At 32.5% G+C, this 7,948-nt stretch overlaps 1 long non-coding RNA gene across 1 annotated transcript; it reads right to left on the minus strand.

The window, feature by feature from the left end:
- Window positions 1-6,798: 6,798 nt before the first annotated feature.
- On the minus strand, window positions 6,799-7,335 carry LOC114743084 (uncharacterized). The gene is made up of 2 exons (XR_003739965.1): window positions 7,252-7,335; window positions 6,799-6,835 (listed from the first exon to the last, which is right to left on the minus strand). It is a non-coding gene; the product is annotated as an uncharacterized LOC114743084 (long non-coding RNA).
- Window positions 7,336-7,948: the final 613 nt, after the last annotated feature.

The raw sequence follows: 7,948 nt of genomic DNA on the forward strand, positions 1-7,948 counted from the left end.
TTTTGTGTTATCTGTATTCTATTCAGTGGGATGACGTGTTTGGTAGATAACTAAATATCAGACACGAGATATAATGACCCTGCTCGCAATAGCAAGCAGACCCCTTCATTATATATAACAGTAAACATACACCATTCATACATATCCATACAAAAGACACAAAACAAACCGTGAGAAAGACCATTAAAGTAATCGACAACACACTACACAAAGATATAAGCAACCTAACAGCCAAACATAACCGTGAGAAATAACATATGTGTTCGGCTTCATGTTAAAAAGCACCAAAATCATGATTTTTGTTGTTCCTAACGTAAAACCAAACACCTTTGTCGTTGTGCTTTAACTAAAAGCACCACATTATTTATGTTATATATTTATACATATTTATATATCACAAAACAGCAACAGCCTGAGATGAGCATGATGAGGAAGCAAGCAGGCCCGTAATAGCTTGCCTCAACACTTGTCCTTGTAGTCGCAAAAGCAAGCACGTTTATCAGCACCGCGATAAGGATATTTACAGCTTCCCTGAAAAGCCCCCTCTCTCAAGCATTTAGCATCACAGGGACAATCGTGGGTGCAAACACCATAATATGTTTTGCTTAGTTTCTCACAAAAGTTTGCTTCTGCAACACTTCCTGCATAAAACAAATGTAAGAGAACATGCACATCCATTAACATATACGGACAAAATCCACGCATCACTGTGTGAAGATGTCTGTGTAGATGACTAGAATTAAACTAGCAGGATGATGTACACCAATAATAAATAAATATATATAACTTGTGTATGTGACTTTCTTGTAAAACAAAATTTCCCATAAACAGTGATTTGAAGAGCTGTGCGTGAAAATTTATATGCTTATACGATCGAAGTGTTCAAAATTAGCATTTATGTAAAGGTGAACACTACTAATTGAAGCTAACTGAGTAAAGATATTATTAACCTTCTTTAAATGTAAGACAGTGAAAAGAGGGTGTTTGCTGATGATGGGTAATAAACTAACCGTTGGGAGAGAAAAGGACGAGGGCAATGCAGAGGAAGACTGTGAACTTCAAAATAGAGGCAGCCATGTTTGATAATAACAAGATTTATCAGTATCAGGTATATATATACTGAATGAAGAGGCTTGCTTCCAAGTTTGAGTTGAAGGGGACGAAGACGATACATATGTATATATATAGAGAATGATTCCATAGGGTGACCTTCGACTTTTTATTTCTTGGGTTTCGACACATTTGACTGTTTCTTATCCTTAATTGCTTTCGTTACTTTGGCGTCTTCTAATAACAGAAGTAGTCAAAAGTTACCCTTTTAATTTTAGTAACTATCTTATATGTAATATACCATATTATTTTAGAGTATTGCCCGCTTTTACTGGGTGTAACTTTCCTAGTATTTTTATTTATTTATTTACAAGTTTTGGACCATCGATTTTATTTAACAGAAATTGAGTGCTTTTACTTAATCCAACCATTAAAACTATGCCTCTATGACTGTGTGTTTGTGTCTGTGATTTTGTTTAATAGATAAGATAATGTTAATTAGAAGTGTCATTTTGACTGTGCCAAAGGATAACTCAAGTTAAGACAGTGTTTGAATTAGCTTTTTGGAAGTAATTTTATGTTGTACAAGATAAATATATGGAAAAAAATAAATATATGAGAAACATTTTCACCTGCTTCAGAACATTTCTTTTAAGTACTATGTGTTGCCAACCTTTCCCTAACTAGCAGACGGAGGTTTAAGTATTGCCACCCTCCAAACAACCTTTTTTCTCCCTTCACTTTGGGCAAAAGTTTTGATGTGTTGTGATGTCCTTTTGACTTTGGGCCTCCTAATTTTTTTTTGAAGTACGCAAAAAAATGATGTATCAAAAAGACAAGTTCAAATATTACAAATAGCGTAGAAAACCTATATTAACTACATTAAAAGAAGGAAAAATTGGGGATAAATTCCCCATTGAAAATTTAATTGGCAAATGGGACCTAAGGATTTTGTGCAACTTAACTTCCTTTATGTGCAATGTATCTTCCTTTGTGTACAATGATCTTCTTTTGTGCGATGTGCAACTCAATTCACCTTTATGCAAATGAAATTCTCTTATGTGCAAGTCATCTTCCCTATTTGCAAACAAATTCTTTATATCCAAGTAATGTTCTGTGCAAACTATCTTCTCTTTGTGCAACTTATCTTCCTTTGTGTGTAACTAATCTTTCCTTGTGCAATCAATCATCGTAAGTCCCATTTGCCAATTAAATTTTCAATGAGGAATTTATCCCTAATTTTCCCTTAAAAGAAAGAAAACTATTTTTAGAGATTACATCAATATAGTAAGAAAAAAAAATTATAAGAGAACGAATTTCTTGCCAAGTGATGGATGAGGAAGGCAATGAAGGAGGACAACTTGAGAAGAGATGCAGCCATGCCGGGTAATTAAGATTGCTATCAGACCAAAGAGGCTTTTTAAATTTCGATGTCTGAGTTGAAGCTGATGATTCTCAAGGAAAGGCCATATACACACGATCTTCATGGAAACCTTCCTCTTTTCATGATATAACGTGGTCCGTTTTCTTGTTCTTTCGTTATACATTCGAAGTGTCATGCTCTCGATCGCTTCATTGAACGGGTCTGTCCATATATAGTATTTTCCTCTATAAACACAATGTAGATCTGATGATATTTTTGAGAGATGGCTTTGTATTGCTCTTCCTTCTTTGAAAGTGTCCATATTGTCCATATTTGAATATTAATAGTCATGGGGTTTTGAGTATTTTAATGCTCCCATCCTCTGTCTTTGTTCATCCTTTTTCAGTGTGCACATATTATGATTTTCAGGGTCTTCCTAAAATAGATTGGTATGATTAGAATTGCCTGTGAATATTATTTTTTTTGGCCAAAAGAAGTCAATAGAAGTGCATTCTATATGAAAAGAGATAGGTGAGATTTGGAGCAAATGTATAACGAGAATATTCTTGGCATTTCCCTAGGGATTCTTGATTTTTGCTAAGATAATTATAGCGTAGAGAGACATGCTTTTTTGGTTAATAAGATCCAAAAAAGTTTGCTGATCCTGGAGATGTAGAACCATAATGGATATATACTACCTCTGGTTCTTAATATAAGACCTCATTTAATTTTTATTTTGGTCCTAAATATAAAACCACAATCTAGTTTATCTCTTATATTTATCTATTTTTCCAAGATAGTCCTTCTAATAATAGTAGTTCTAGCCAACAAATTTGATTAGTAAGGATATTTTAGGAAAGATAATACATATTTATTACAAATAACTAAGTTAACTTATTTTCTTAATCCACTTAAATTATTCAACTAACTCTTATATTTATAACCGAAGATAGCACAAATTATTGTGCATAAAATAACTTAAAAAACACCGGTTTCAGAAAATGTCCCCTGTTTTTTCACCCATTGAGCACAATCAACGAGGGAAAAGAATTACAAAGGGTGATAAATTTTAAATTGCTTATCTGTTATGCAATAAGATATATTGAATTGATTTATTAAGTTTAATGTCTATTTATTATCTATTGAAAAATAAATACTAGAATTATTTGACTATAACATATTGATAAATTTTGCAGCTTTTAATAAGCTAAGGTACATACAAACATATATAATAGATATTTTGATTGCAAACTTCGTTGAAAATCTTGTAACCAAAATAAGTTAATAAATTAATAATAATATTTGAAACTTGAATAACGTACGCTTCTTTGAATAATATGTATGTGCGCTTTTTTATTACTCCCTCGGCAAGTTAGATGTGAGAAACTTTGATGAGACATACGTGTCATGAGCACATTGACCGTGACAGCTATTTATACTACTATGAATATAAAACCTAGTTAATTAATTTAAAAAAATTAATAAAACTAAAAATTTATTTAATTATAACATATGTTACATGATTTCTTTGCAGATAAATTAGTTTTAAAAAATGATAAATATAGTATTTTAAAGTAATTTACTTAACTTTCTTAATATCTCCAAATTAGTTAATTGAGTCTTATATTAAGGACTAAAAGTAGTACATAAAAAATAATAAAAATAAATATATTAATTCATAATTATATAGATACATAATAGATATTAATATATTTATTTTCACTAAGACTTAGTTATCATTTATCAATAAAATAATTCCTGATAAATATAATTACTATAAATAACTATTTACATTTTATGGATGTGTATTCATAATAAAATAATATTAAATACATCGTAACAGAAATTAAAAAGAATAGTTTTTAATGGATATGTATTCATATATAATAATCTTAAGAAGTACTTTTATTATTCTATCCACTACTAGTGTGTGTGTGTGTGTGTACCGTTTGTACGAGAGAGTATCCCATAAGAGTCAAATGATTTAATGCGGAGTTAGAAGGCCAGCAATTAATAATTAACAATCCGATTATTAAATAATAATAGTCATAGCACAACACCGATGTTGCTTTTAAAACAGCAAAAGTGTACTCCATGCTTTCAAAATATAAGTTCAGAGAAATTTTTTTATTAATTTCTCCCCATTATTATATATGTACTCCGACAACTTCAAAGCAGCATTCAGTAAGAATTAGGAGCAAATTTGGCAATGTGATCAATATTATTATTCGTAAGTATTAATTGCATTTCTTATTCTGTATGCAAATATCTTAAAAGACTTATATATATTTTAAAACGGATGGAGTCTTAAAATATGAAAAAAGAAAATGGTGAAGACTGCATGTTAATTTGATGAGTGGTAAAACTAATAACGTTGGAGAGGAAAAGCAAGGGAAATACAGAGGAGGACGCTAACCCTTCATTTGGGCAGGAAGGAACAATGAATAAGGAGGAGAGAATTTTAAGAGAAAAAACTTTTAAAAATAGTGATTTTTTTTTTTTTGCTTTTTTGGGAAAAAATTCCTCCTACTATTCCCTCCATATTTTCTTCCCCCTTCAAACGAAGCATAAAAGAGACGCCGCTGGAGAAGATTAATCAGTTTCAAACTGATGGATGAATATGCTTCACACTCTATGCTTAATACTTCTAGTTGTTTGGGTACCAACTAGATTGTGGGATTGACTTTATTATTAGTACTTAATGCAATGAAATTATCAGTTTAGTAATTGATAGAGAGATTAGGAGGTTATTTAATTAACCTAGACATCTATTGGGTATAGGGTGAGCAAAACTGAACCATAACATATCACCAAACCGGACGAAATTTATTTTTGGTTTTTCAGTTATTTCGGTGTTCAATTTCAGTTCAATTTTATTTTTCTTAAATTTCAATGTTGGTTTTCAGTTCGGTTATTAAAAAGTAATCGGTTTTAAACCAAAAAACCGAAATACAAGTATATATAACATTATATGTGTATATATAATAGTAATAAGCTAAGTAAGGTAAAACCTAATAGGCCCAAACATCAAACACAAACACACATGTACACTTGCTAACTCGCCGTTCATGTTTTATCTCTCTCTTTCTCTCTCTCTCTCATTTGCCAAGTCACCATCCATGTTCAACATCAAACGAACACAGCTCTAATTAGACTTTATGGCAGGTTTAAACAGGAAAAAAACCAACAAACCTATTAACTGATTAAACTAACCAAAACCGAACCGACATATTTCAGGTCGATCTATTCGGTTATTGAGTTCGGTGTATAAAAATATTTAAACCGAGCCGAATAACCCATTGCACAAGGACACTTGAGAGAGTACCTGTAGATACTAATAAAGCGTATGTACTTTTAAACGTCAATACATATTGGACACCGTTCAGATATTCCATATAAAAGAAAGTAATGCTAATAATTATGGCCAAAAGTTTAATATTGATAATTGTAATTCATCTTTTGCTTCTTCTTTTTTTGGGTCTTTAATTTGGTTCTCGGGGTTGAATATTTCTGGCTTCCAGCCCAATATTCAAGCCCAGAATTCTGGTTTCCTTTTGGCAAAAAAAAAAAAATCTGGTTGCCTGCATTAGTTGAACTTTATTTAGATTTGTGCCTTTTTCGTTTATTCGTCTCAGTTATTTTCTGTGACTTTTTCTTCTTCTTTGAATAATTCTATGCTGTATTACTTAGATCCATCGTGAGATCTGAGAAAGAGAAAGACATTTGATTCATATATGAATGTGGTTTGTATTGTTTGGTATTATCTGTTGTTTCCAATCGGTGGGATGACGTGTTTGGTAGGTAACTAAATATCAGACACATGAAATATATGATGACGCTGCTCGCAATGGCAAGCAGACGCGTAGTCCCCAACCCCCCCCCCCCACCAAAAAAAAAGAACCCTGAATTATATAACAGTAAACATACACAATTCATATATATCCGTACAAAAGACACAAAGCAAACCATGAGAAAGAACAAAACACCACACAAATACATAAGCAGCCTAACAGCCAAACATAACCATGAGAAACAGCATATAAGTGTGTTTGGCTTCATGTTAAAAAGCACCAAAATCATGATTTTTGTGGTTTCTAACGTAAAACCAAGCACCTTCGTCGTTGTGCTTTAACTGAAAGCACTATATTTATTTATGTTATATATCCATTACATATAAAGCACAGACAGGAACTGCTTGAGATGAGCATGATAAGGAAGCAAGCAGGCATGTTATTATAGCTTTGCCTCAGCACTTGTAGTAGCAAAAGCAAGCACGCTTATGAGCACCATGATAAGGATATTTGCAACTTCCCTGATAGGCTCCCTCTTTTAAGCATTTAGCATGACAGTGAAAATCGTGGCTACAAACCCCATAATATGTTTTGCTTAGTTTCGGACAAACTTTCGCTTCTGCAACATTCTCTGCATAAAACACAAACACACACTCTCTCGTAAGAGACCATGCACATTCATTAACCCATATGGAAACAATCCACGCATCACTGTGTGAAGATGTATGTATAAATAACTCGAATTGGACTAGTAGGATGATGTGCACCAATACGCACACGCACGCACGCACGCACGCACTTCTCAATACCTACGTGTGTCTGTGACTCTTGTAAAACAAAATTTCCCATAAAAAGTTATTTGGCGAGTTGGGTGAAAATATATATGCTTTCATACGATCGAAGTGTTCAAAATTAGCATTTACGTAGAGGTGAACAGTATTATTCGGCTACTAATAACTTAAGCTAACTGATGTGAAGATTCTTAACCTTCTTCAAATGTGAGACAGAAAAAAGGTGGGTGTTTGGTGATGATTGGTATAAACTAACCGTTGGGAGAGAAAAGGACGAGGGCAATGCAGAGGAAGACAGTGAACTTGAGAAGAGAGGCAGCCATGTCTGGTAATAATAAGATTTATCAGTATCAGGTACTCAATATAGAGGCTTGCCTTCAAGTTTTGGTTTGAAGGGGACGAAGACGATACATATGTATATATATAGAGAACGAAGTTCTATAGGGTGACCTTCGACTTTTTATTCCTTTGGTTTCGACACATTTGACTGTTTCTTGTCCTTAATTGCTTTCGTTTACTTTGGCATCTTCTAATAACAAAAATAGCTGAAAGTCACCCTTATTAATTTTAGTAACTATCTTATATGTAATATACCATATTATATTTGAGTATTGCCGGCTTTTACTGGGTATAACTTTGCTAGTATTTTCTTTATTTACAAGATTTGGACCATCGATTTTATTTAACAGAAATTGAGCGCTTTTACTTAATCCAACGATTAAAATTATGCTTCTTTGACTGTGCGTTTGTGTCTGGGATTTTGTTTAATATACAAGATAATGTTAATTAGAAGTGTCCTTTTGACTGTGCCAAAAGATAACTCAAGTTAAGATAGTATTTGAATTAGCCTTTTAGAAACAATTTTATAAAGTCCGAGATAAATATATGAAAATAATTTCGACCTATGTGAAAATATTTCTTTTAAGTGTCCCCTAACTAGCCGGCGGAGGTTT

Source organism: Neltuma alba, unplaced genomic scaffold (genome assembly GCF_004799145.2).
Source record: "Neltuma alba isolate B1F8T4 unplaced genomic scaffold, ASM479914v2 tig00003932_pilon, whole genome shotgun sequence".
Taxonomy (NCBI): domain Eukaryota; kingdom Viridiplantae; phylum Streptophyta; class Magnoliopsida; order Fabales; family Fabaceae; genus Neltuma; species Neltuma alba.